At 54.9% G+C, this 27485-nt stretch overlaps 2 long non-coding RNA genes and 9 pseudogenes across 2 annotated transcripts; all 11 read left to right on the forward strand.

Annotated features, from left to right (window-relative positions):
* Positions 1–372: 372 nt before the first annotated feature.
* On the forward strand, positions 373–446 carry LOC123645407 (annotated as a pseudogene).
* A 3118-nt stretch (positions 447–3564) lies between these two features.
* Positions 3565–3638, forward strand: LOC123645408 (annotated as a pseudogene).
* Positions 3639–6747: 3109 nt separating this feature from the next.
* Positions 6748–6821, forward strand: LOC123645409 (annotated as a pseudogene).
* A 2840-nt stretch (positions 6822–9661) lies between these two features.
* LOC123644789 lies at positions 9662–12780 on the forward strand. Its single transcript, XR_006737261.1, has 3 exons — positions 9662–9700; positions 10917–11028; positions 12752–12780. It is a non-coding gene; the product is annotated as an uncharacterized LOC123644789 (long non-coding RNA).
* Positions 9931–10004, forward strand: LOC123645411 (annotated as a pseudogene).
* Positions 12781–12846: 66 nt separating the features above from the next.
* LOC123644790 lies at positions 12847–19165 on the forward strand. Its single transcript, XR_006737262.1, has 4 exons — positions 12847–12885; positions 14102–14213; positions 15937–15947; positions 19149–19165. It is a non-coding gene; the product is annotated as an uncharacterized LOC123644790 (long non-coding RNA).
* LOC123645412 lies at positions 13116–13189 on the forward strand (annotated as a pseudogene).
* Positions 16301–16374, forward strand: LOC123645413 (annotated as a pseudogene).
* Positions 19166–19505: 340 nt separating the features above from the next.
* On the forward strand, positions 19506–19579 carry LOC123645414 (annotated as a pseudogene).
* A 3108-nt stretch (positions 19580–22687) lies between these two features.
* On the forward strand, positions 22688–22761 carry LOC123645415 (annotated as a pseudogene).
* A 3109-nt stretch (positions 22762–25870) lies between these two features.
* Positions 25871–25944, forward strand: LOC123645416 (annotated as a pseudogene).
* Positions 25945–27485: the final 1541 nt, after the last annotated feature.

Raw genomic sequence — 27485 nt, forward strand, 5'->3', positions numbered from 1 at the left:
CCCCGCAGGACGCAGTGAAGTGAGATGTGGGCTTCGAAGGGATGACTTTCTCTCCTGCCCGGTGTGGCGACCTGATGGAAGAGACTAGGGAGCAGTTGTGCCCGCCATCATCCCCAAGGTGCAGTGGGAATTCTCTCCTACGGTAAGGATCTTGTGCCGGGATCAGCGCCACACCTCGTGGGGAGGGGATCGTGACTCTGCCTGGAGGCGGGGCCCTCACCATGCTAGCCAGCCGTGGGGCCGGTCATTGCTTGTGATGCCGGTCTCCCTGGTGGAAGAGTGTGGGTTGGCCAGCCCCGGGGTGACAGGAGGGCCCGGTGCTCAGTGTCCGCCCTGGATCTGGGGCTGAAGGTCCCTTTCGTACGTGTGCCTGGATCGATGATGTCTAAAAAAAATGGAAACTTTTGAAATCTGAACAAAATGAGTGAGGACTCGAGCTGAGGTCCAGCACGGGGATCGCCATTCCAGTGGGCTGAAGGGGGCTGAGTTAGTAGTGCTTGGGGTGAGTTAAGGCCTGTGATGTCTAGAAATCTGAAAGGCTCACGTATGTTGCAAGGAGTTGGGTTGGGCGGCGGTGTGAGCACACCCTGTTGGTGGCTTGCGGGGCTACCGTGGAAACCCTCTGAGGGCGTGGCCGGTGGCTTCCTTACCCCACCCTCACCAGACCCTGGGGAACTGAACGGGCATTGGCGATACCCCTGGGAAGTCCGTAGGCCTACCCGTGAGCCCCTCTCCCATTTGGCTGAGCCGGCCAGAGGTTGTGATGGGAGATCTCGGTTATGTCAGGAGGGCAGAGGTAGGAGCGGCTTCCAGGGCCGGGACGCCATTTTATATTTCTGCTCGCTTTTGTGTACGTGAAAGCACTGCCTGGGAGTTGAAAGAGAGACACCCACTATGGAATCCTAGCGGTCTGTTGTATTAACCACCGGACTGGCCGCCCATTCACGCGGTATGGCAGCCTTGGCCCTTGTGGGTTTTCCCGTCAAGCGAGCAAGGCCTTTTGAGTCCATGGCGGTCCTGCCTGCAAGTCCGTGCGGTGTCCGTCATTTGTGAAAGCGACGGGACTCTATCTTCCAAATGCTGGACTTTGAAGCTGGATGGAATTGGCCACCCTCCTGGGTCCTCAGTGGGTTTCCACAGTCTGTGAAGTGGTGACGAATGATGTTGCAGTGGAGGGGCTAGGGCGACTTTGAGTCAGGGCTTTGAGGACAGCGTAAATCTATGCCATGCCCGGCAGCAAAGTGAGCATGAGGGTTCTGGTCTTGCACGTGGCCAGACACACGTGGAACGTGAGATCCTATAGGTGCTTGCAAGGAGATGTTCCATTTGGGGAATTTTGTTTCCCCTGTACTCTGCAGATGGGGTGAGATATCGTTCCGGGGTCGTTCACCGGCGGACTGAGGAAACGCTGGTCTGGACAGCTGCACCGGCTCCCTTCTGGGGGCGGGACCAACGGAAAACACCCCGGAGGTAACATCCAGTTTTGAGTGGATTCAGTTTCGGGGGCTATGCTAATTCTGTTACAGGGGCTGTGGCCAAGCCTGTGCTGGGTCCGTTGACATGTTTGTCGGGGCCGGCAGAATCTCCCAGTGGGGATGGCTTTTTTGAGGACCCTGACGTGCTCACAAACCCAAGATGTTGTGAGTTTGCGCCTGTCATTTTCTTTCCTTTTCCTTTTTCTCTCTTTCTTTCTTTCTTTCTTTCTTTTTTTTTTTTTTTTTTTGACACGGAACAGTTCCCTGTAGATTCTTCCCAGGTGCTGTCAACCGAGTGTGTCAGGTGGCACCCATTGTTTCTTTATTAGTTTGTTTTCCCGATGAACAGAGCGAAGGAATTCACTTCCACTGAGCTATCCTTCTCCATGGAGGTAGCCCTGGGGTGTTCAGCCAACCATGCATCAGAAAACATTTGCAAACACGTGAAAGTCAGTCGGTCCATCCGTCGGTAGACTCACTCAATGGATGGATGATGCGGTGGATCCATGGAACCTCCGTGGATGCACTGATGCTTTCACCCGTACCGATCACGTTGACCCTGTGCACTCTGGTCCCTTACGCCTAAATGACAGGCTGCACCACACAGGCACACAGGATATCCATCTTCTGGGGCATTCTCCGTGATCAGAGGATGACCAGCACACACGCGGGTGGTGCTTCTGTGCCGAGGTGTGACGGGCAGCCAGGCCATTTTCCTTTAGGGGCTCGGGATGCTGTAGGCGTCCGTGCCCTCAGGGGATCCTGCAACGCCTGCGGCACACCTTTCAAGTGCGATTGTACCTTGGAATGCCGGCTTCCAGTGCATTCTGCATCCAACCTGTTCACATGGCAGATGATCGCATTTCAAATTCTTGGATGGTAACGTAGATGTTATGTCCACGGTCCCATACCCTCAGTGAGTTCCCACGGTGTATCAAGGGACAGGCGAGCGATATGCTGAGCCATGTCGAGGGCAGTGTGCTGAGAGTACGTGGAGAGGGGAGATTTCGGAGAAGATCTGTCCGGGGCTCCCTGAGCAAAGAAGGGAGCCCTATTCTTCTTAGCGGAGACGTTGTGTCCGGAGTTTCTCATGTGGTTAGGTACACCTAATCGGTACAGCTACGTCTCCCAGGAAGCCTCTTTTCTTTTTCTTTTCATTTTTTTCCCGGGGTGCCTGAGTTTCCCGGTTCTTTGCAGTCTGGTTGTCACCGAATGCCCTGGCGGGAGCTCAGTGGAAAAGCCGGTCATTAGGGCTTTGTCGTGCGTGCGGGGTGGCTGACCTGGAAGTAGGAACACAGTAGCCTCCCGAGGCAATGACCCCATTCTGGTCAGTTCGTCTTGGGAGGGTTTGGAGCGATTTCCGTGACTTCTTTAAGGAATGAAGAAATTCCTAGCAAGTGCCAAGAATCACTTCGCACAAAGAGTGTGAGGCATTGACGACGTGAGGAGCCATGGTGGGCTTCTGTCTCCTTGCCGTCAGGGCGGCACATTTACCTCAGCATTGAGCAAGGTCAGACACATCCGAGACGGATGATGAAATTAGTAGGCTCGCTGCACGCACAGAGTCATAGTGGTGGGAACACAGGCAGCCTTGTCTTGGGGTCATCATGCCCCAGCCACACATGGTAAGCACCGGGGCCTGGGCCCCTCACCTTTACTCATGCCAGTTTGGAAAAGGAACACGCATGGTCCCCGTATGCCCACAGATGTAATCTCTCCCCGCAGGACGCAGTGAAGTGAGATGTGGGCTTCGAAGGGATGACTTTCTCTCCTGCCCGGTGTGGCGACCTGATGGAAGAGACTAGGGAGCAGTTGTGCCCGCCATCATCCCCAAGGTGCAGTGGGAATTCTCTCCTACGGTAAGGATCTTGTGCCGGGATCAGCGCCACACCTCGTGGGGAGGGGATCGTGACTCTGCCTGGAGGCGGGGCCCTCACCATGCTAGCCAGCCGTGGGGCCGGTCATTGCTTGTGATGCCGGTCTCCCTGGTGGAAGAGTGTGGGTTGGCCAGCCCCGGGGTGACAGGAGGGCCCGGTGCTCAGTGTCCGCCCTGGATCTGGGGCTGAAGGTCCCTTTCGTACGTGTGCCTGGATCGATGATGTCTAAAAAAAATGGAAACTTTTGAAATCTGAACAAAATGAGTGAGGACTCGAGCTGAGGTCCAGCACGGGGATCGCCATGCCAGTGGGCTGAAGGGGGCTGAGTTAGTAGTGCTTGGGGTGAGTTAAGGCCTGTGATGTCTAGAAATCTGAAAGGCTCACGTATGTTGCAAGGAGTTGGGTTGGGCGGCGGTGTGAGCACACCCTGTTGGTGGCTTGCGGGGCTACCGTGGAAACCCTCTGAGGGCGTGGCCGGTGGCTTCCTTACCCCACCCTCACCAGACCCTGGGGAACTGAACGGGCATTGGCGATACCCCTGGGAAGTCCGTAGGCCTACCCGTGAGCCCCTCTCCCATTTGGCTGAGCCGGCCAGAGGTTGTGATGGGAGATCTCGGTTATGTCAGGAGGGCAGAGGTAGGAGTGGCTTCCAGGGCCGGGACGCCATTTTATATTTCTGCTCGCTTTTGTGTACGTGAAAGCACTGCCTGGGAGTTGAAAGAGAGACACCCACTATGGAATCCTAGCGGTCTGTTGTATTAACCACCGGACTGGCCGCCCATTCACGCGGTATGGCAGCCTTGGCCCTTGTGGGTTTTCCCGTCAAGCGAGCAAGGCCTTTTGAGTCCGCCTGCAAGTCCGTGCGGTGTCCGTCATTTGTGAAAGCGACGGGACTCTATCTTCCAAATGCTGGACTTTGAAGCTGGATGGAATTGGCCACCCTCCTGGGTCCTCAGTGGGTTTCCACAGTCTGTGAAGTGGTGACGAATGATGTTGCAGTGGAGGGGCTAGGGCGACTTTGAGTCAGGGCTTTGAGGACAGCGTAAATCTATGCCATGCCCGGCAGCAAAGTGAGCATGAGGGTTCTGGTCTTGCACGTGGCCAGACACACGTGGAACGTGAGATCCTATAGGTGCTTGCAAGGAGATGTTCCATTTGGGGAATTTTGTTTCCCCTGTACTCTGCAGATTGGGTGAGATATCGTTCCGGGGTCGTTCACCGGCGGACTGAGGAAACGCTGGTCTGGACAGCTGCACCGGCTCCCTTCTGTGGGCGGGACCAACGGAAAACACCCCGGAGGTAACATCCAGTTTTGAGTGGATTCAGTTTCCGGGGCTATGCTAATTCTGTTACAGGGGCTGTGGCCAAGCCTGTGCTGGGTCCGTTGACATGTTTGTCGGGGCCGGCAGAATCTCCCAGTGGGGATGGCTTTTTTGAGGACCCTGACGTGCTCACAAACCCAAGATGTTGTGAGTTTGCGCCTGTCATTTTCTTTCCTTTTCCTTTTTTCTCTCTTTCTTTCTTTCTTTCTTACTTTTTTTTTTTTTTTTTTTTGACACGGAACAGTTCCCTGTAGATTCTTCCCAGGCGCTGTCAACCGAGTGTGTCAGGTGGCACCCATTGTTTCTTTATTAGTTTGTTTTCCCGATGAACAGAGCGAAGGAATTCACTTCCACTGAGCTATCCTTCTCCATGGAGGTAGCCCTGGGGTGTTCAGCCAACCATGCATCAGAAAACATTTGCAAACACGTGAAAGTCAGTCGGTCCATCCGTCGGTAGACTCACTCAATGGATGGATGATGCGGTGGATCCATGGAACCTCCGTGGATGCACTGATGCTTTCACCCGTACCGATCACGTTGACCCTGTGCACTCTGGTCCCTTACGCCTAAATGACAGGCTGCACCACACAGGCACACAGGATATCCATCTTCTGGGGCATTCTCCGTGATCAGAGGATGACCAGCACACACGCGGGTGGTGCTTCTGTGCCGAGGTGTGACGGGCAGCCAGGCCATTTTCCTTTAGGGGCTCGGGATGCTGTAGGCGTCTGTGCCCTCAGGGGATCCTGCAACGCCTGCGGCACACCTTTCAAGTGCGATTGTACCTTGGAATGCCGGCTTCCAGTGCATTCTGCATCCAACCTGTTCACATGGCAGATGATCGCATTTCAAATTCTTGGATGGTAACGTAGATGTTATGTCCACGGTCCCATACCCTCAGTGAGTTCCCACGGTGTATCAAGGGACAGGCGAGCGATATGCTGAGCCATGTCGAGGGCAGTGTGCTGAGAGTACGTGGAGAGGGGAGATTTCGGAGAAGATCTGTCCGGGGCTCCCTGAGCAAAGAAGGGAGCCCTATTCTTCTTAGCGGAGACGTTGTGTCCGGAGTTTCTCATGTGGTTAGGTACACCTAATCGGTACAGCTACGTCTCCCAGGAAGCCTCTTTTCTTTTTCTTTTCATTTTTTTCCCGGGGTGCCTGAGTTTCCCGGTTCTTTGCAGTCTGGTTGTCACCGAATGCCCTGGCGGGAGCTCAGTGGAAAAGCCGGTCATTAGGGCTTTGTCGTGCGTGCGGGGTGGCTGACCTGGAAGTAGGAACACAGTAGCCTCCCGAGGCAATGACCCCATTCTGGTCAGTTCGTCTTGGGAGGGTTTGGAGCGATTTCCGTGACTTCTTTAAGGAATGAGGAAATTCCTAGCAAGTGCCAAGAATCACTTCGCACAAAGAGTGTGAGGCATTGACGACGTGAGGAGCCATGGTGGGCTTCTGTCTCCTTGCCGTCAGGGCGGCACATTTACCTCAGCATTGAGCAAGGTCAGACACATCCGAGACGGATGATGAAATTAGTAGGCTCGCTGCACGCACAGAGTCATAGTGGTGGGAACACAGGCAGCCTTGTCTTGGGGTCATCATGCCCCAGCCACACATGGTAAGCACCGGGGCCTGGGCCCCTCACCTTTACTCATGCCAGTTTGGAAAAGGAACACGCATGGTCCCCGTATGCCCACAGATGTAATCTCTCCCCGCAGGACGCAGTGAAGTGAGATGTGGGCTTCGAAGGGATGACTTTCTCTCCTGCCCGGTGTGGCGACCTGATGGAAGAGACTAGGGAGCAGTTGTGCCCGCCATCATCCCCAAGGTGCAGTGGGAATTCTCTCCTACGGTAAGGATCTTGTGCCGGGATCAGCGCCACACCTCGTGGGGAGGGGATCGTGACTCTGCCTGGAGGCGGGGCCCTCACCATGCTAGCCAGCCGTGGGGCCGGTCATTGCTTGTGATGCCGGTCTCCCTGGTGGAAGAGTGTGGGTTGGCCAGCCCCGGGGTGACAGGAGGGCCCGGTGCTCAGTGTCCGCCCTGGATCTGGGGCTGAAGGTCCCTTTCGTACGTGTGCCTGGATCGATGATGTCTAAAAAAAATGGAAACTTTTGAAATCTGAACAAAATGAGTGAGGACTCGAGCTGAGGTCCAGCACGGGGATCGCCATGCCAGTGGGCTGAAGGGGGCTGAGTTAGTAGTGCTTGGGGTGAGTTAAGGCCTGTGATGTCTAGAAATCTGAAAGGCTCACGTATGTTGCAAGGAGTTGGGTTGGGCGGCGGTGTGAGCACACCCTGTTGGTGGCTTGCGGGGCTACCGTGGAAACCCTCTGAGGGCGTGGCCGGTGGCTTCCTTACCCCACCCTCACCAGACCCTGGGGAACTGAACGGGCATTGGCGATACCCCTGGGAAGTCCGTAGGCCTACCCGTGAGCCCCTCTCCCATTTGGCTGAGCCGGCCAGAGGTTGTGATGGGAGATCTCGGTTATGTCAGGAGGGCAGAGGTAGGAGTGGCTTCCAGGGCCGGGACGCCATTTTATATTTCTGCTCGCTTTTGTGTACGTGAAAGCACTGCCTGGGAGTTGAAAGAGAGACACCCACTATGGAATCCTAGCGGTCTGTTGTATTAACCACCGGACTGGCCGCCCATTCACGCGGTATGGCAGCCTTGGCCCTTGTGGGTTTTCCCGTCAAGCGAGCAAGGCCTTTTGAGTCCGCCTGCAAGTCCGTGCGGTGTCCGTCATTTGTGAAAGCGACGGGACTCTATCTTCCAAATGCTGGACTTTGAAGCTGGATGGAATTGGCCACCCTCCTGGGTCCTCAGTGGGTTTCCACAGTCTGTGAAGTGGTGACGAATGATGTTGCAGTGGAGGGGCTAGGGCGACTTTGAGTCAGGGCTTTGAGGACAGCGTAAATCTATGCCATGCCCGGCAGCAAAGTGAGCATGAGGGTTCTGGTCTTGCACGTGGCCAGACACACGTGGAACGTGAGATCCTATAGGTGCTTGCAAGGAGATGTTCCATTTGGGGAATTTTGTTTCCCCTGTACTCTGCAGATTGGGTGAGATATCGTTCCGGGGTCGTTCACCGGCGGACTGAGGAAACGCTGGTCTGGACAGCTGCACCGGCTCCCTTCTGTGGGCGGGACCAACGGAAAACACCCCGGAGGTAACATCCAGTTTTGAGTGGATTCAGTTTCCGGGGCTATGCTAATTCTGTTACAGGGGCTGTGGCCAAGCCTGTGCTGGGTCCGTTGACATGTTTGTCGGGGCCGGCAGAATCTCCCAGTGGGGATGGCTTTTTTGAGGACCCTGACGTGCTCACAAACCCAAGATGTTGTGAGTTTGCGCCTGTCATTTTCTTTCCTTTTCCTTTTTTCTCTCTTTCTTTCTTTCTTTCTTACTTTTTTTTTTTTTTTTTTTTGACACGGAACAGTTCCCTGTAGATTCTTCCCAGGCGCTGTCAACCGAGTGTGTCAGGTGGCACCCATTGTTTCTTTATTAGTTTGTTTTCCCGATGAACAGAGCGAAGGAATTCACTTCCACTGAGCTATCCTTCTCCATGGAGGTAGCCCTGGGGTGTTCAGCCAACCATGCATCAGAAAACATTTGCAAACACGTGAAAGTCAGTCGGTCCATCCGTCGGTAGACTCACTCAATGGATGGATGATGCGGTGGATCCATGGAACCTCCGTGGATGCACTGATGCTTTCACCCGTACCGATCACGTTGACCCTGTGCACTCTGGTCCCTTACGCCTAAATGACAGGCTGCACCACACAGGCACACAGGATATCCATCTTCTGGGGCATTCTCCGTGATCAGAGGATGACCAGCACACACGCGGGTGGTGCTTCTGTGCCGAGGTGTGACGGGCAGCCAGGCCATTTTCCTTTAGGGGCTCGGGATGCTGTAGGCGTCTGTGCCCTCAGGGGATCCTGCAACGCCTGCGGCACACCTTTCAAGTGCGATTGTACCTTGGAATGCCGGCTTCCAGTGCATTCTGCATCCAACCTGTTCACATGGCAGATGATCGCATTTCAAATTCTTGGATGGTAACGTAGATGTTATGTCCACGGTCCCATACCCTCAGTGAGTTCCCACGGTGTATCAAGGGACAGGCGAGCGATATGCTGAGCCATGTCGAGGGCAGTGTGCTGAGAGTACGTGGAGAGGGGAGATTTCGGAGAAGATCTGTCCGGGGCTCCCTGAGCAAAGAAGGGAGCCCTATTCTTCTTAGCGGAGACGTTGTGTCCGGAGTTTCTCATGTGGTTAGGTACACCTAATCGGTACAGCTACGTCTCCCAGGAAGCCTCTTTTCTTTTTCTTTTCATTTTTTTCCCGGGGTGCCTGAGTTTCCCGGTTCTTTGCAGTCTGGTTGTCACCGAATGCCCTGGCGGGAGCTCAGTGGAAAAGCCGGTCATTAGGGCTTTGTCGTGCGTGCGGGGTGGCTGACCTGGAAGTAGGAACACAGTAGCCTCCCGAGGCAATGACCCCATTCTGGTCAGTTCGTCTTGGGAGGGTTTGGAGCGATTTCCGTGACTTCTTTAAGGAATGAGGAAATTCCTAGCAAGTGCCAAGAATCACTTCGCACAAAGAGTGTGAGGCATTGACGACGTGAGGAGCCATGGTGGGCTTCTGTCTCCTTGCCGTCAGGGCGGCACATTTACCTCAGCATTGAGCAAGGTCAGACACATCCGAGACGGATGATGAAATTAGTAGGCTCGCTGCACGCACAGAGTCATAGTGGTGGGAACACAGGCAGCCTTGTCTTGGGGTCATCATGCCCCAGCCACACATGGTAAGCACCGGGGCCTGGGCCCCTCACCTTTACTCATGCCAGTTTGGAAAAGGAACACGCATGGTCCCCGTATGCCCACAGATGTAATCTCTCCCCGCAGGACGCAGTGAAGTGAGATGTGGGCTTCGAAGGGATGACTTTCTCTCCTGCCCGGTGTGGCGACCTGATGGAAGAGACTAGGGAGCAGTTGTGCCCGCCATCATCCCCAAGGTGCAGTGGGAATTCTCTCCTACGGTAAGGATCTTGTGCCGGGATCAGCGCCACACCTCGTGGGGAGGGGATCGTGACTCTGCCTGGAGGCGGGGCCCTCACCATGCTAGCCAGCCGTGGGGCCGGTCATTGCTTGTGATGCCGGTCTCCCTGGTGGAAGAGTGTGGGTTGGCCAGCCCCGGGGTGAGAGGAGGGCCCGGTGCTCAGTGTCCGCCCTGGATCTGGGGCTGAAGGTCCCTTTCGTACGTGTGCCTGGATCGATGATGTCTAAAAAAAATGGAAACTTTTGAAATCTGAACAAAATGAGTGAGGACTCGAGCTGAGGTCCAGCACGGGGATCGCCATGCCAGTGGGCTGAAGGGGGCTGAGTTAGTAGTGCTTGGGGTGAGTTAAGGCCTGTGATGTCTAGAAATCTGAAAGGCTCACGTATGTTGCAAGGAGTTGGGTTGGGCGGCGGTGTGAGCACACCCTGTTGGTGGCTTGCGGGGCTACCGTGGAAACCCTCTGAGGGCGTGGCCGGTGGCTTCCTTACCCCACCCTCACCAGACCCTGGGGAACTGAACGGGCATTGGCGATACCCCTGGGAAGTCCGTAGGCCTACCCGTGAGCCCCTCTCCCATTTGGCTGAGCCGGCCAGAGGTTGTGATGGGAGATCTCGGTTATGTCAGGAGGGCAGAGGTAGGAGCGGCTTCCAGGGCCGGGACGCCATTTTATATTTCTGCTCGCTTTTGTGTACGTGAAAGCACTGCCTGGGAGTTGAAAGAGAGACAGCCACTATGGAATCCTAGCGGTCTGTTGTATTAACCACCGGACTGGCCGCCCATTCACGCGGTATGGCAGCCTTGGCCCTTGTGGGTTTTCCCGTCAAGCGAGCAAGGCCTTTTGAGTCCATGGCGGTCCTGCCTGCAAGTCCGTGCGGTGTCCGTCATTTGTGAAAGCGACGGGACTCTATCTTCCAAATGCTGGACTTTGAAGCTGGATGGAATTGGCCACCCTCCTGGGTCCTCAGTGGGTTTCCACAGTCTGTGAAGTGGTGACGAATGATGTTGCAGTGGAGGGGCTAGGGCGACTTTGAGTCAGGGCTTTGAGGACAGCGTAAATCTATGCCATGCCCGGCAGCAAAGTGAGCATGAGGGTTCTGGTCTTGCACGTGGCCAGACACACGTGGAACGTGAGATCCTATAGGTGCTTGCAAGGAGATGTTCCATTTGGGGAATTTTGTTTCCCCTGTACTCTGCAGACGGGGTGAGATATCGTTCCGGGGACGTTCACCGGCGGACTGAGGAAACGCTGGTCTGGACAGCTGCACCGGCTCCCTTCTGGGGGCGGGACCAACGGAAAACACCCCGGAGGTAACATCCAGTTTTGAGTGGATTCAGTTTCGGGGGCTATGCTAATTCTGTTACAGGGGCTGTGGCCAAGCCTGTGCTGGGTCCGTTGACATGTTTGTCGGGGCCGACAGAATCTCCCAGTCAGGATGGCATTTTTGAGGACCCTGACGTGCTCACAAACCCAAGATGTTGTGAGTTTGCGCCTGTCATTTTCTTTCCTTTTCCTTTTTCTCTCTTTCTTTCTTTCTTTCTTTTTTTTTTTTTTTTGACACGGAACAGTTCCCTGTAGATTCTTCCCAGGCGCTGTCAACCGAGTGTGTCAGGTGGCACCCATTGTTTCTTTATTAGTTTGTTTTCCCGATGAACAGAGCGAAGGAATTCACTTCCACTGAGCTATCCTTCTCCATGGAGGTAGCCCTGGGGTGTTCAGCCAACCATGCATCAGAAAACATTTGCAAACACGTGAAAGTCAGTCGGTCCATCCGTCGGTAGACTCACTCAATGGATGGATGATGCGGTGGATCCATGGAACCTCCGTGGATGCACTGATGCTTTCACCCGTACCGATCACGTTGACCCTGTGCACTCTGGTCCCTTACGCCTAAATGACAGGCTGCACCACACAGGCACACAGGATATCCATCTTCTGGGGCATTCTCCGTGATCAGACGATGACCAGCACACACGCGGGTGGTGCTTCTGTGCCGAGGTGTGACGGGCAGCCAGGCCATTTTCCTTTAGGGGCTCGGGATGCTGTAGGCGTCCGTGCCCTCAGGGGATCCTGCAACGCCTGCGGCACACCTTTCAAGTGCGATTGTACCTTGGAATGCCGGCTTCCAGTGCATTCTGCATCCAACCTGTTCACATGGCAGATGATCGCATTTCAAATTCTTGGATGGTAACGTAGATGTTATGTCCACGGTCCCATACCCTCAGTGAGTTCCCACGGTGTATCAAGGGACAGGCGAGCGATATGCTGAGCCATGTCGAGGGCAGTGTGCTGAGAGTACGTGGAGAGGGGAGATTTCGGAGAAGATCAGTCCGGGGCTCCCTGAGCAAAGAAGGGAGCCCTATTCTTCTTAGCGGAGACGTTGTGTCCGGAGTTTCTCATGTGGTTAGGTACACCTAATCGGTACAGCTACGTCTCCCAGGAAGCCTCTTTTCTTTTTCTTTTCATTTTTTTCCCGGGGTGCCTGAGTTTCCCGGTTCTTTGCAGTCTGGTTGTCACCGAATGCCCTGGCGGGAGCTCAGTGGAAAAGCCGGTCATTAGGGCTTTGTCGTGCGTGCGGGGTGGCTGACCTGGAAGTAGGAACACAGTAGCCTCCCGAGGCAATGACCCCATTCTGGTCAGTTCGTCTTGGGAGGGTTTGGAGCGATTTCCGTGACTTCTTTAAGGAATGAGGAAATTCCTAGCAAGTGCCAAGAATCACTTCGCACAAAGAGTGTGAGGCATTGACGACGTGAGGAGCCATGGTGGGCTTCTGTCTCCTTGCCGTCAGGGCGGCACATTTACCTCAGCATTGAGCAAGGTCAGACACATCCGAGACGGATGATGAAATTAGTAGGCTCGCTGCACGCACAGAGTCATAGTGGTGGGAACACAGGCAGCCTTGTCTTGGGGTCATCATGCCCCAGCCACACATGGTAAGCACCGGGGCCTGGGCCCCTCACCTTTACTCATGCCAGTTTGGAAAAGGAACACGCATGGTCCCCGTATGCCCACAGATGTAATCTCTCCCCGCAGGACGCAGTGAAGTGAGATGTGGGCTTCGAAGGGATGACTTTCTCTCCTGCCCGGTGTGGCGACCTGATGGAAGAGACTAGGGAGCAGTTGTGCCCGCCATCATCCCCAAGGTGCAGTGGGAATTCTCTCCTACGGTAAGGATCTTGTGCCGGGATCAGCGCCACACCTCGTGGGGAGGGGATCGTGACTCTGCCTGGAGGCGGGGCCCTCACCATGCTAGCCAGCCGTGGGGCCGGTCATTGCTTGTGATGCCGGTCTCCCTGGTGGAAGAGTGTGGGTTGGCCAGCCCCGGGGTGACAGGAGGGCCCGGTGCTCAGTGTCCGCCCTGGATCTGGGGCTGAAGGTCCCTTTCGTACGTGTGCCTGGATCGATGATGTCTAAAAAAAATGGAAACTTTTGAAATCTGAACAAAATGAGTGAGGACTCGAGCTGAGGTCCAGCACGGGGATCGCCATGCCAGTGGGCTGAAGGGGGCTGAGTTAGTAGTGCTTGGGGTGAGTTAAGGCCTGTGATGTCTAGAAATCTGAAAGGCTCACGTATGTTGCAAGGAGTTGGGTTGGGCGGCGGTGTGAGCACACCCTGTTGGTGGCTTGCGGGGCTACCGTGGAAACCCTCTGAGGGCGTGGCCGGTGGCTTCCTTACCCCACCCTCACCAGACCCTGGGGAACTGAACGGGCATTGGCGATACCCCTGGGAAGTCCGTAGGCCTACCCGTGAGCCCCTCTCCCATTTGGCTGAGCCGGCCAGAGGTTGTGATGGGAGATCTCGGTTATGTCAGGAGGGCAGAGGTAGGAGCGGCTTCCAGGGCCGGGACGCCATTTTATATTTCTGCTCGCTTTTGTGTACGTGAAAGCACTGCCTGGGAGTTGAAAGAGAGACACCCACTATGGAATCCTAGCGGTCTGTTGTATTAACCACCGGACTGGCCGCCCATTCACGCGGTATGGCAGCCTTGGCCCTTGTGGGTTTTCCCGTCAAGCGAGCAAGGCCTTTTGAGTCCATGGCGGTCCTGCCTGCAAGTCCGTGCGGTGTCCGTCATTTGTGAAAGCGACGGGACTCTATCTTCCAAATGCTGGACTTTGAAGCTGGATGGAATTGGCCACCCTCCTGGGTCCTCAGTGGGTTTCCACAGTCTGTGAAGTGGTGACGAATGATGTTGCAGGGGAGGGGCTAGGGCGACTTTGAGTCAGGGCTTTGAGGACAGCGTAAATCTATGCCATGCCCGGCAGCAAAGTGAGCATGAGGGTTCTGGTCTTGCACGTGGCCAGACACACGTGGAACGTGAGATCCTATAGGTGCTTGCAAGGAGATGTTCCATTTGGGGAATTTTGTTTCCCCTGTACTCTGCAGACGGGGTGAGATATCGTTCCGGGGACGTTCACCGGCGGACTGAGGAAACGCTGGTCTGGACAGCTGCACCGGCTCCCTTCTGGGGGCGGGACCAACGGAAAACACCCCGGAGGTAACATCCAGTTTTGAGTGGATTCAGTTTCGGGGGCTATGCTAATTCTGTTACAGGGGCTGTGGCCAAGCCTGTGCTGGGTCCGTTGACATGTTTGTCGGGGCCGACAGAATCTCCCAGTCAGGATGGCATTTTTGAGGACCCTGACGTGCTCACAAACCCAAGATGTTGTGAGTTTGCGCCTGTCATTTTCTTTCCTTTTCCTTTTTCTCTCTTTCTTTCTTTCTTTCTTTTTTTTTTTTTTTTGACACGGAACAGTTCCCTGTAGATTCTTCCCAGGCGCTGTCAACCGAGTGTGTCAGGTGGCACCCATTGTTTCTTTATTAGTTTGTTTTCCCGATGAACAGAGCGAAGGAATTCACTTCCACTGAGCTATCCTTCTCCATGGAGGTAGCCCTGGGGTGTTCAGCCAACCATGCATCAGAAAACATTTGCAAACACGTGAAAGTCAGTCGGTCCATCCGTCGGTAGACTCACTCAATGGATGGATGATGCGGTGGATCCATGGAACCTCCGTGGATGCACTGATGCTTTCACCCGTACCGATCACGTTGACCCTGTGCCCTCTGGTCCCTTACGCCTAAATGACAGGCTGCACCACACAGGCACACAGGATATCCATCTTCTGGGGCATTCTCCGTGATCAGAGGATGACCAGCACACACGCGGGTGGTGCTTCTGTGCCGAGGTGTGACGGGCAGCCAGGCCATTTTCCTTTAGGGGCTCGGGATGCTGTAGGCGTCCGTGCCCTCAGGGGATCCTGCAACGCCTGCGGCACACCTTTCAAGTGCGATTGTACCTTGGAATGCCGGCTTCCAGTGCATTCTGCATCCAACCTGTTCACATGGCAGATGATCGCATTTCAAATTCTTGGATGGTAACGTAGATGTTATGTCCACGGTCCCATACCCTCAGTGAGTTCCCACGGTGTATCAAGGGACAGGCGAGCGATATGCTGAGCCATGTCGAGGGCAGTGTGCTGAGAGTACGTGGAGAGGGGAGATTTCGGAGAAGATCTGTCCGGGGCTCCCTGAGCAAAGAAGGGAGCCCTATTCTTCTTAGCGGAGACGTTGTGTCCGGAGTTTCTCATGTGGTTAGGTACACCTAATCGGTACAGCTACGTCTCCCAGGAAGCCTCTTTTCTTTTTCTTTTCATTTTTTTCCCGGGGTGCCTGAGTTTCCCGGTTCTTTGCAGTCTGGTTGTCACCGAATGCCCTGGCGGGAGCTCAGTGGAAAAGCCGGTCATTAGGGCTTTGTCGTGCGTGCGGGGTGGCTGACCTGGAAGTAGGAACACAGTAGCCTCCCGAGGCAATGACCCCATTCTGGTCAGTTCGTCTTGGGAGGGTTTGGAGCGATTTCCGTGACTTCTTTAAGGAATGAGGAAATTCCTAGCAAGTGCCAAGAATCACTTCGCACAAAGAGTGTGAGGCATTGACGACGTGAGGAGCCATGGTGGGCTTCTGTCTCCTTGCCGTCAGGGCGGCACATTTACCTCAGCATTGAGCAAGGTCAGACACATCCGAGACGGATGATGAAATTAGTAGGCTCGCTGCACGCACAGAGTCATAGTGGTGGGAACACAGGCAGCCTTGTCTTGGGGTCATCATGCCCCAGCCACACATGGTAAGCACCGGGGCCTGGGCCCCTCACCTTTACTCATGCCAGTTTGGAAAAGGAACACGCATGGTCCCCGTATGCCCACAGATGTAATCTCTCCCCGCAGGACGCAGTGAAGTGAGATGTGGGCTTCGAAGGGATGACTTTCTCTCCTGCCCGGTGTGGCGACCTGATGGAAGAGACTAGGGAGCAGTTGTGCCCGCCATCATCCCCAAGGTGCAGTGGGAATTCTCTCCTACGGTAAGGATCTTGTGCCGGGATCAGCGCCACACCTCGTGGGGAGGGGATCGTGACTCTGCCTGGAGGCGGGGCCCTCACCATGCTAGCCAGCCGTGGGGCCGGTCATTGCTTGTGATGCCGGTCTCCCTGGTGGAAGAGTGTGGGTTGGCCAGCCCCGGGGTGACAGGAGGGCCCGGTGCTCAGTGTCCGCCCTGGATCTGGGGCTGAAGGTCCCTTTCGTACGTGTGCCTGGATCGATGATGTCTAAAAAAAATGGAAACTTTTGAAATCTGAACAAAATGAGTGAGGACTCGAGCTGAGGTCCAGCACGGGGATCGCCATGCCAGTGGGCTGAAGGGGGCTGAGTTAGTAGTGCTTGGGGTGAGTTAAGGCCTGTGATGTCTAGAAATCTGAAAGGCTCACGTATGTTGCAAGGAGTTGGGTTGGGCGGCGGTGTGAGCACACCCTGTTGGTGGCTTGCGGGGCAACCGTGGAAACCCTCTGAGGGCGTGGCCGGTGGCTTCCTTACCCCACCCTCACCAGACCCTGGGGAACTGAACGGGCATTGGCGATACCCCTGGGAAGTCCGTAGGCCTACCCGTGAGCCCCTCTCCCATTTGGCTGAGCCGGCCAGAGGTTGTGATGGGAGATCTCGGTTATGTCAGGAGGGCAGAGGTAGGAGCGGCTTCCAGGGCCGGGACGCCATTTTATATTTCTGCTTGCTTTTGTGTACGTGAAAGCACTGCCTGGGAGTTGAAAGAGAGACACCCACTATGGAATCCTAGCGGTCTGTTGTATTAACCACCGGACTGGCCGCCCATTCACGCGGTATGGCAGCCTTGGCCCTTGTGGGTTTTCCCGTCAAGCGAGCAAGGCCTTTTGAGTCCATGGCGGTCCTGCCTGCAAGTCCGTGCGGTGTCCGTCATTTGTGAAAGCGACGGGACTCTATCTTCCAAATGCTGGACTTTGAAGCTGGATGGAATTGGCCACCCTCCTGGGTCCTCAGTGGGTTTCCACAGTCTGTGAAGTGGTGACGAATGATGTTGCAGTGGAGGGGCTAGGGCGACTTTGAGTCAGGGCTTTGAGGACAGCGTAAATCTATGCCATGCCCGGCAGCAAAGTGAGCATGAGGGTTCTGGTCTTGCACGTGGCCAGACACACGTGGAACGTGAGATCCTATAGGTGCTTGCAAGGAGATGTTCCATTTGGGGAATTTTGTTTCCCCTGTACTCTGCAGATGGGGTGAGATATCGTTCCGGGGTCGTTCACCGGCGGACTGAGGAAACGCTGGTCTGGACAGCTGCACCGGCTCCCTTCTGTGGGCGGGACCAACGGAAAACACCCCGGAGGTAACATCCAGTTTTGAGTGGATTCAGTTTCGGGGGCTATGCTAATTCTGTTACAGGGGCTGTGGCCAAGCCTGTGCTGGGTCCGTGGACATGTTTGTCGGGGCCGGCAGAATCTCCCAGTGGGGATGGCTTTTTTGAGGACCCTGACGTGCTCACAAACCCAAGATGTTGTGAGTTTGCGCCTGTCATTTTCTTTCCTTTTCCTTTTTTTCTCTTTCTTTCTTTCTTTCTTTCTTTCTTTCTTTCTTTTTTTTTTTTTTTTTTTTGACACGGAACAGTTCCCTGTAGATTCTTCCCAGGCGCTGTCAACCGAGTGTGTCAGGTGGCACCCATTGTTTCTTTATTAGTTTGTTTTCCCGATGAACAGAGCGAAGGAATTCACTTCCACTGAGCTATCCTTCTCCATGGAGGTAGCCCTGGGGTGTTCAGCCAACCATGCATCAGAAAACATTTGCAAACACGTGAAAGTCAGTCGGTCCATCCGTCGGTAGACTCACTCAATGGATGGATGATGCGGTGGATCCATGGAACCTCCGTGGATGCACTGATGCTTTCACCCGTACCGATCACGTTGACCCTGTGCACTCTGGTCCCTTACGCCTAAATGACAGGCTGCACCACACAGGCACACAGGATATCCATCTTCTGGGGCATTCTCCGTGATCAGAGGATGACCAGCACACACGCGGGTGGTGCTTCTGTGCCGAGGTGTGACGGGCAGCCAGGCCATTTTCCTTTAGGGGCTCGGGATGCTGTAGGCGTCCGTGCCCTCAGGGGATCCTGCAACGCCTGCGGCACACCTTTCAAGTGCGATTGTACCTTGGAATGCCGGCTTCCAGTGCATTCTGCATCCAACCTGTTCACATGGCAGATGATCGCATTTCAAATTCTTGGATGGTAACGTAGATGTTATGTCCACGGTCCCATACCCTCAGTGAGTTCCCACGGTGTATCAAGGGACAGGCGAGCGATATGCTGAGCCATGTCGAGGGCAGTGTGCTGAGAGTACGTGGAGAGGGGAGATTTCGGAGAAGATCTGTCCGGGGCTCCCTGAGCAAAGAAGGGAGCCCTATTCTTCTTAGCGGAGACGTTGTGTCCGGAGTTTCTCATGTGGTTAGGTACACCTAATCGGTACAGCTACGTCTCCCAGGAAGCCTCTTTTCTTTTTCTTTTCATTTTTTTCCCGGGGTGCCTGAGTTTCCCGGTTCTTTGCAGTCTGGTTGTCACCGAATGCCCTGGCGGGAGCTCAGTGGAAAAGCCGGTCATTAGGGCTTTGTCGTGCGTGCGGGGTGGCTGACCTGGAAGTAGGAACACAGTAGCCTCCCGAGGCAATGACCCCATTCTGGTCAGTTCGTCTTGGGAGGGTTTGGAGCGATTTCCGTGACTTCTTTAAGGAATGAGGAAATTCCTAGCAAGTGCCAAGAATCACTTCGCACAAAGAGTGTGAGGCATTGACGACGTGAGGAGCCATGGTGGGCTTCTGTCTCCTTGCCGTCAGGGCGGCACATTTACCTCAGCATTGAGCAAGGTCAGACACATCCGAGACGGATGATGAAATTAGTAGGCTCGCTGCACGCACAGAGTCATAGTGGTGGGAACACAGGCAGCCTTGTCTTGGGGTCATCATGCCCCAGCCACACATGGTAAGCACCGGGGCCTGGGCCCCTCACCTTTACTCATGCCAGTTTGGAAAAGGAACACGCATGGTCCCCGTATGCCCACAGATGTAATCTCTCCCCGCAGGACGCAGTGAAGTGAGATGTGGGCTTCGAAGGGATGACTTTCTCTCCTGCCCGGTGTGGCGACCTGATGGAAGAGACTAGGGAGCAGTTGTGCCCGCCATCATCCCCAAGGTGCAGTGGGAATTCTCTCCTACGGTAAGGATCTTGTGCCGGGATCAGCGCCACACCTCGTGGGGAGGGGATCGTGACTCTGCCTGGAGGCGGGGCCCTCACCATGCTAGCCAGCCGTGGGGCCGGTCATTGCTTGTGATGCCGGTCTCCCTGGTGGAAGAGTGTGGGTTGGCCAGCCCCGGGGTGACAGGAGGGCCCGGTGCTCAGTGTCCGCCCTGGATCTGGGGCTGAAGGTCCCTTTCGTACGTGTGCCTGGATCGATGATGTCTAAAAAAAATGGAAACTTTTGAAATCTGAACAAAATGAGTGAGGACTCGAGCTGAGGTCCAGCACGGGGATCGCCATGCCAGTGGGCTGAAGGGGGCTGAGTTAGTAGTGCTTGGGGTGAGTTAAGGCCTGTGATGTCTAGAAATCTGAAAGGCTCACGTATGTTGCAAGGAGTTGGGTTGGGCGGCGGTGTGAGCACACCCTGTTGGTGGCTTGCGGGGCTACCGTGGAAACCCTCTGAGGGCGTGGCCGGTGGCTTCCTTACCCCACCCTCACCAGACCCTGGGGAACTGAACGGGCATTGGCGATACCCCTGGGAAGTCCGTAGGCCTACCCGTGAGCCCCTCTCCCATTTGGCTGAGCCGGCCAGAGGTTGTGATGGGAGATCTCGGTTATGTCAGGAGGGCAGAGGTAGGAGCGGCTTCCAGGGCCGGGACGCCATTTTATATTTCTGCTCGCTTTTGTGTACGTGAAAGCACTGCCTGGGAGTTGAAAGAGAGACACCCACTATGGAATCCTAGCGGTCTGTTGTATTAACCACCGGACTGGCCGCCCATTCACGCGGTATGGCAGCCTTGGCCCTTGTGGGTTTTCCCGTCAAGCGAGCAAGGCCTTTTGAGTCCGCCTGCAAGTCCGTGCGGTGTCCGTCATTTGTGAAAGCGACGGGACTCTATCTTCCAAATGCTGGACTTTGAAGCTGGATGGAATTGGCCACCCTCCTGGGTCCTCAGTGGGTTTCCACAGTCTGTGAAGTGGTGACGAATGATGTTGCAGTGGAGGGGCTAGGGCGACTTTGAGTCAGGGCTTTGAGGACAGCGTAAATCTATGCCATGCCCGGCAGCAAAGTGAGCATGAGGGTTCTGGTCTTGCACGTGGCCAGACACACGTGGAACGTGAGATCCTATAGGTGCTTGCAAGGAGATGTTCCATTTGGGGAATTTTGTTTCCCCTGTACTCTGCAGATTGGGTGAGATATCGTTCCGGGGTCGTTCACCGGCGGACTGAGGAAACGCTGGTCTGGACAGCTGCACCGGCTCCCTTCTGTGGGCGGGACCAACGGAAAACACCCCGGAGGTAACATCCAGTTTTGAGTGGATTCAGTTTCCGGGGCTATGCTAATTCTGTTACAGGGGCTGTGGCCAAGCCTGTGCTGGGTCCGTTGACATGTTTGTCGGGGCCGGCAGAATCTCCCAGTGGGGATGGCTTTTTTGAGGACCCTGACGTGCTCACAAACCCAAGATGTTGTGAGTTTGCGCCTGTCATTTTCTTTCCTTTTCCTTTTTTCTCTCTTTCTTTCTTTCTTTCTTACTTTTTTTTTTTTTTTTTTTGACACGGAACAGTTCCCTGTAGATTCTTCCCAGGCGCTGTCAACCGAGTGTGTCAGGTGGCACCCATTGTTTCTTTATTAGTTTGTTTTCCCGATGAACAGAGCGAAGGAATTCACTTGCACTGAGCTATCCTTCTCCATGGAGGTAGCCCTGGGGTGTTCAGCCAACCATGCATCAGAAAACATTTGCAAACACGTGAAAGTCAGTCGGTCCATCCGTCGGTAGACTCACTCAATGGATGGATGATGCGGTGGATCCATGGAACCTCCGTGGATGCACTGATGCTTTCACCCGTACCGATCACGTTGACCCTGTGCACTCTGGTCCCTTACGCCTAAATGACAGGCTGCACCACACAGGCACACAGGATATCCATCTTCTGGGGCATTCTCCGTGATCAGACGATGACCAGCACACACGCGGGTGGTGCTTCTGTGCCGAGGTGTGACGGGCAGCCAGGCCATTTTCCTTTAGGGGCTCGGGATGCTGTAGGCGTCCGTGCCCTCAGGGGATCCTGCAACGCCTGCGGCACACCTTTCAAGTGCGATTGTACCTTGGAATGCCGGCTTCCAGTGCATTCTGCATCCAACCTGTTCACATGGCAGATGATCGCATTTCAAATTCTTGGATGGTAACGTAGATGTTATGTCCACGGTCCCATACCCTCAGTGAGTTCCCACGGTGTATCAAGGGACAGGCGAGCGATATGCTGAGCCATGTCGAGGGCAGTGTGCTGAGAGTACGTGGAGAGGGGAGATTTCGGAGAAGATCAGTCCGGGGCTCCCTGAGCAAAGAAGGGAGCCCTATTCTTCTTAGCGGAGACGTTGTGTCCGGAGTTTCTCATGTGGTTAGGTACACCTAATCGGTACAGCTACGTCTCCCAGGAAGCCTCTTTTCTTTTTCTTTTCATTTTTTTCCCGGGGTGCCTGAGTTTCCCGGTTCTTTGCAGTCTGGTTGTCACCGAATGCCCTGGCGGGAGCTCAGTGGAAAAGCCGGTCATTAGGGCTTTGTCGTGCGTGCGGGGTGGCTGACCTGGAAGTAGGAACACAGTAGCCTCCCGAGGCAATGACCCCATTCTGGTCAGTTCGTCTTGGGAGGGTTTGGAGCGATTTCCGTGACTTCTTTAAGGAATGAGGAAATTCCTAGCAAGTGCCAAGAATCACTTCGCACAAAGAGTGTGAGGCATTGACGACGTGAGGAGCCATGGTGGGCTTCTGTCTCCTTGCCGTCAGGGCGGCACATTTACCTCAGCATTGAGCAAGGTCAGACACATCCGAGACGGATGATGAAATTAGTAGGCTCGCTGCACGCACAGAGTCATAGTGGTGGGAACACAGGCAGCCTTGTCTTGGGGTCATCATGCCCCAGCCACACATGGTAAGCACCGGGGCCTGGGCCCCTCACCTTTACTCATGCCAGTTTGGAAAAGGAACACGCATGGTCCCCGTATGCCCACAGATGTAATCTCTCCCCGCAGGACGCAGTGAAGTGAGATGTGGGCTTCGAAGGGATGACTTTCTCTCCTGCCCGGTGTGGCGACCTGATGGAAGAGACTAGGGAGCAGTTGTGCCCGCCATCATCCCCAAGGTGCAGTGGGAATTCTCTCCTACGGTAAGGATCTTGTGCCGGGATCAGCGCCACACCTCGTGGGGAGGGGATCGTGACTCTGCCTGGAGGCGGGGCCCTCACCATGCTAGCCAGCCGTGGGGCCGGTCATTGCTTGTGATGCCGGTCTCCCTGGTGGAAGAGTGTGGGTTGGCCAGCCCCGGGGTGACAGGAGGGCCCGGTGCTCAGTGTCCGCCCTGGATCTGGGGCTGAAGGTCCCTTTCGTACGTGTGCCTGGATCGATGATGTCTAAAAAAAATGGAAACTTTTGAAATCTGAACAAAATGAGTGAGGACTCGAGCTGAGGTCCAGCACGGGGATCGCCATGCCAGTGGGCTGAAGGGGGCTGAGTTAGTAGTGCTTGGGGTGAGTTAAGGCCTGTGATGTCTAGAAATCTGAAAGGCTCACGTATGTTGCAAGGAGTTGGGTTGGGCGGCGGTGTGAGCACACCCTGTTGGTGGCTTGCGGGGCTACCGTGGAAACCCTCTGAGGGCGTGGCCGGTGGCTTCCTTACCCCACCCTCACCAGACCCTGGGGAACTGAACGGGCATTGGCGATACCCCTGGGAAGTCCGTAGGCCTACCCGTGAGCCCCTCTCCCATTTGGCTGAGCCGGCCAGAGGTTGTGATGGGAGATCTCGGTTATGTCAGGAGGGCAGAGGTAGGAGCGGCTTCCAGGGCCGGGACGCCATTTTATATTTCTGCTCGCTTTTGTGTACGTGAAAGCACTGCCTGGGAGTTGAAAGAGAGACACCCACTATGGAATCCTAGCGGTCTGTTGTATTAACCACCGGACTGGCCGCCCATTCACGCGGTATGGCAGCCTTGGCCCTTGTGGGTTTTCCCGTCAAGCGAGCAAGGCCTTTTGAGTCCGCCTGCAAGTCCGTGCGGTGTCCGTCATTTGTGAAAGCGACGGGACTCTATCTTCCAAATGCTGGACTTTGAAGCTGGATGGAATTGGCCACCCTCCTGGGTCCTCAGTGGGTTTCCACAGTCTGTGAAGTGGTGACGAATGATGTTGCAGTGGAGGGGCTAGGGCGACTTTGAGTCAGGGCTTTGAGGACAGCGTAAATCTATGCCATGCCCGGCAGCAAAGTGAGCATGAGGGTTCTGGTCTTGCACGTGGCCAGACACACGTGGAACGTGAGATCCTATAGGTGCTTGCAAGGAGATGTTCCATTTGGGGAATTTTGTTTCCCCTGTACTCTGCAGATTGGGTGAGATATCGTTCCGGGGTCGTTCACCGGCGGACTGAGGAAACGCTGGTCTGGACAGCTGCACCGGCTCCCTTCTGTGGGCGGGACCAACGGAAAACACCCCGGAGGTAACATCCAGTTTTGAGTGGATTCAGTTTCCGGGGCTATGCTAATTCTGTTACAGGGGCTGTGGCCAAGCCTGTGCTGGGTCCGTTGACATGTTTGTCGGGGCCGGCAGAATCTCCCAGTGGGGATGGCTTTTTTGAGGACCCTGACGTGCTCACAAACCCAAGATGTTGTGAGTTTGCGCCTGTCATTTTCTTTCCTTTTCCTTTTTTCTCTCTTTCTTTCTTTCTTTCTTACTTTTTTTTTTTTTTTTTTTTGACACGGAACAGTTCCCTGTAGATTCTTCCCAGGCGCTGTCAACCGAGTGTGTCAGGTGGCACCCATTGTTTCTTTATTAGTTTGTTTTCCCGATGAACAGAGCGAAGGAATTCACTTGCACTGAGCTATCCTTCTCCATGGAGGTAGCCCTGGGGTGTTCAGCCAACCATGCATCAGAAAACATTTGCAAACACGTGAAAGTCAGTCGGTCCATCCGTCGGTAGACTCACTCAATGGATGGATGATGCGGTGGATCCATGGAACCTCCGTGGATGCACTGATGCTTTCACCCGTACCGATCACGTTGACCCTGTGCACTCTGGTCCCTTACGCCTAAATGACAGGCTGCACCACACAGGCACACAGGATATCCATCTTCTGGGGCATTCTCCGTGATCAGACGATGACCAGCACACACGCGGGTGGTGCTTCTGTGCCGAGGTGTGACGGGCAGCCAGGCCATTTTCCTTTAGGGGCTCGGGATGCTGTAGGCGTCCGTGCCCTCAGGGGATCCTGCAACGCCTGCGGCACACCTTTCAAGTGCGATTGTACCTTGGAATGCCGGCTTCCAGTGCATTCTGCATCCAACCTGTTCACATGGCAGATGATCGCATTTCAAATTCTTGGATGGTAACGTAGATGTTATGTCCACGGTCCCATACCCTCAGTGAGTTCCCACGGTGTATCAAGGGACAGGCGAGCGATATGCTGAGCCATGTCGAGGGCAGTGTGCTGAGAGTACGTGGAGAGGGGAGATTTCGGAGAAGATCAGTCCGGGGCTCCCTGAGCAAAGAAGGGAGCCCTATTCTTCTTAGCGGAGACGTTGTGTCCGGAGTTTCTCATGTGGTTAGGTACACCTAATCGGTACAGCTACGTCTCCCAGGAAGCCTCTTTTCTTTTTCTTTTCATTTTTTTCCCGGGGTGCCTGAGTTTCCCGGTTCTTTGCAGTCTGGTTGTCACCGAATGCCCTGGCGGGAGCTCAGTGGAAAAGCCGGTCATTAGGGCTTTGTCGTGCGTGCGGGGTGGCTGACCTGGAAGTAGGAACACAGTAGCCTCCCGAGGCAATGACCCCATTCTGGTCAGTTCGTCTTGGGAGGGTATGGAGCGATTTCCGTGACTTCTTTAAGGAATGAGGAAATTCCTAGCAAGTGCCAAGAATCACTTCGCACAAAGAGTGTGAGGCATTGACGACGTGAGGAGCCATGGTGGGCTTCTGTCTCCTTGCCGTCAGGGCGGCACATTTACCTCAGCATTGAGCAAGGTCAGACACATCCGAGACGGATGATGAAATTAGTAGGCTCGCTGCACGCACAGAGTCATAGTGGTGGGAACACAGGCAGCCTTGTCTTGGGGTCATCATGCCCCAGCCACACATGGTAAGCACCGGGGCCTGGGCCCCTCACCTTTACTCATGCCAGTTTGGAAAAGGAACACGCATGGTCCCCGTATGCCCACAGATGTAATCTCTCCCCGCAGGACGCAGTGAAGTGAGATGTGGGCTTCGAAGGGATGACTTTCTCTCCTGCCCGGTGTGGCGACCTGATGGAAGAGACTAGGGAGCAGTTGTGCCCGCCATCATCCCCAAGGTGCAGTGGGAATTCTCTCCTACGGTAAGGATCTTGTGCCGGGATCAGCGCCACACCTCGTGGGGAGGGGATCGTGACTCTGCCTGGAGGCGGGGCCCTCACCATGCTAGCCAGCCGTGGGGCCGGTCATTGCTTGTGATGCCGGTCTCCCTGGTGGAAGAGTGTGGGTTGGCCAGCCCCGGGGTGACAGGAGGGCCCGGTGCTCAGTGTCCGCCCTGGATCTGGGGCTGAAGGTCCCTTTCGTACGTGTGCCTGGATCGATGATGTCTAAAAAAAATGGAAACTTTTGAAATCTGAACAAAATGAGTGAGGACTCGAGCTGAGGTCCAGCACGGGGATCGCCATGCCAGTGGGCTGAAGGGGGCTGAGTTAGTAGTGCTTGGGGTGAGTTAAGGCCTGTGATGTCTAGAAATCTGAAAGGCTCACGTATGTTGCAAGGAGTTGGGTTGGGCGGCGGTGTGAGCACACCCTGTTGGTGGCTTGCGGGGCTACCGTGGAAACCCTCTGAGGGCGTGGCCGGTGGCTTCCTTACCCCACCCTCACCAGACCCTGGGGAACTGAACGGGCATTGGCGATACCCCTGGGAAGTCCGTAGGCCTACCCGTGAGCCCCTCTCCCATTTGGCTGAGCCGGCCAGAGGTTGTGATGGGAGATCTCGGTTATGTCAGGAGGGCAGAGGTAGGAGCGGCTTCCAGGGCCGGGACGCCATTTTATATTTCTGCTCGCTTTTGTGTACGTGAAAGCACTGCCTGGGAGTTGAAAGAGAGACACCCACTATGGAATCCTAGCGGTCTGTTGTATTAACCACCGGACTGGCCGCCCATTCACGCGGTATGGCAGCCTTGGCCCTTGTGGGTTTTCCCGTCAAGCGAGCAAGGCCTTTTGAGTCCGCCTGCAAGTCCGTGCGGTGTCCGTCATTTGTGAAAGCGACGGGACTCTATCTTCCAAATGCTGGACTTTGAAGCTGGATGGAATTGGCCACCCTCCTGGGTCCTCAGTGGGTTTCCACAGTCTGTGAAGTGGTGACGAATGATGTTGCAGTGGAGGGGCTAGGGCGACTTTGAGTCAGGGCTTTGAGGACAGCGTAAATCTATGCCATGCCCGGCAGCAAAGTGAGCATGAGGGTTCTGGTCTTGCACGTGGCCAGACACACGTGGAACGTGAGATCCTATAGGTGCTTGCAAGGAGATGTTCCATTTGGGGAATTTTGTTTCCCCTGTACTCTGCAGATTGGGTGAGATATCGTTCCGGGGTCGTTCACCGGCGGACTGAGGAAACGCTGGTCTGGACAGCTGCACCGGCTCCCTTCTGTGGGCGGGACCAACGGAAAACACCCCGGAGGTAACATCCAGTTTTGAGTGGATTCAGTTTCCGGGGCTATGCTAATTCTGTTACAGGGGCTGTGGCCAAGCCTGTGCTGGGTCCGTTGACATGTTTGTCGGGGCCGGCAGAATCTCCCAGTGGGGATGGCTTTTTTGAGGACCCTGACGTGCTCACAAACCCAAGATGTTGTGAGTTTGCGCCTGTCATTTTCTTTCCTTTTCCTTTTTTCTCTCTTTCTTTCTTTCTTTCTTACTTTTTTTTTTTTTTTTTTTTGACACGGAACAGTTCCCTGTAGATTCTTCCCAGGCGCTGTCAACCGAGTGTGTCAGGTGGCACCCATTGTTTCTTTATTAGTTTGTTTTCCCGATGAACAGAGCGAAGGAATTCACTTGCACTGAGCTATCCTTCTCCATGGAGGTAGCCCTGGGGTGTTCAGCCAACCATGCATCAGAAAACATTTGCAAACACGTGAAAGTCAGTCGGTCCATCCGTCGGTAGACTCACTCAATGGATGGATGATGCGGTGGATCCATGGAACCTCCGTGG

Source organism: Lemur catta, chromosome 9, assembly GCF_020740605.2.
Source record: "Lemur catta isolate mLemCat1 chromosome 9, mLemCat1.pri, whole genome shotgun sequence".
Taxonomy (NCBI): Eukaryota; Metazoa; Chordata; class Mammalia; order Primates; family Lemuridae; genus Lemur; species Lemur catta.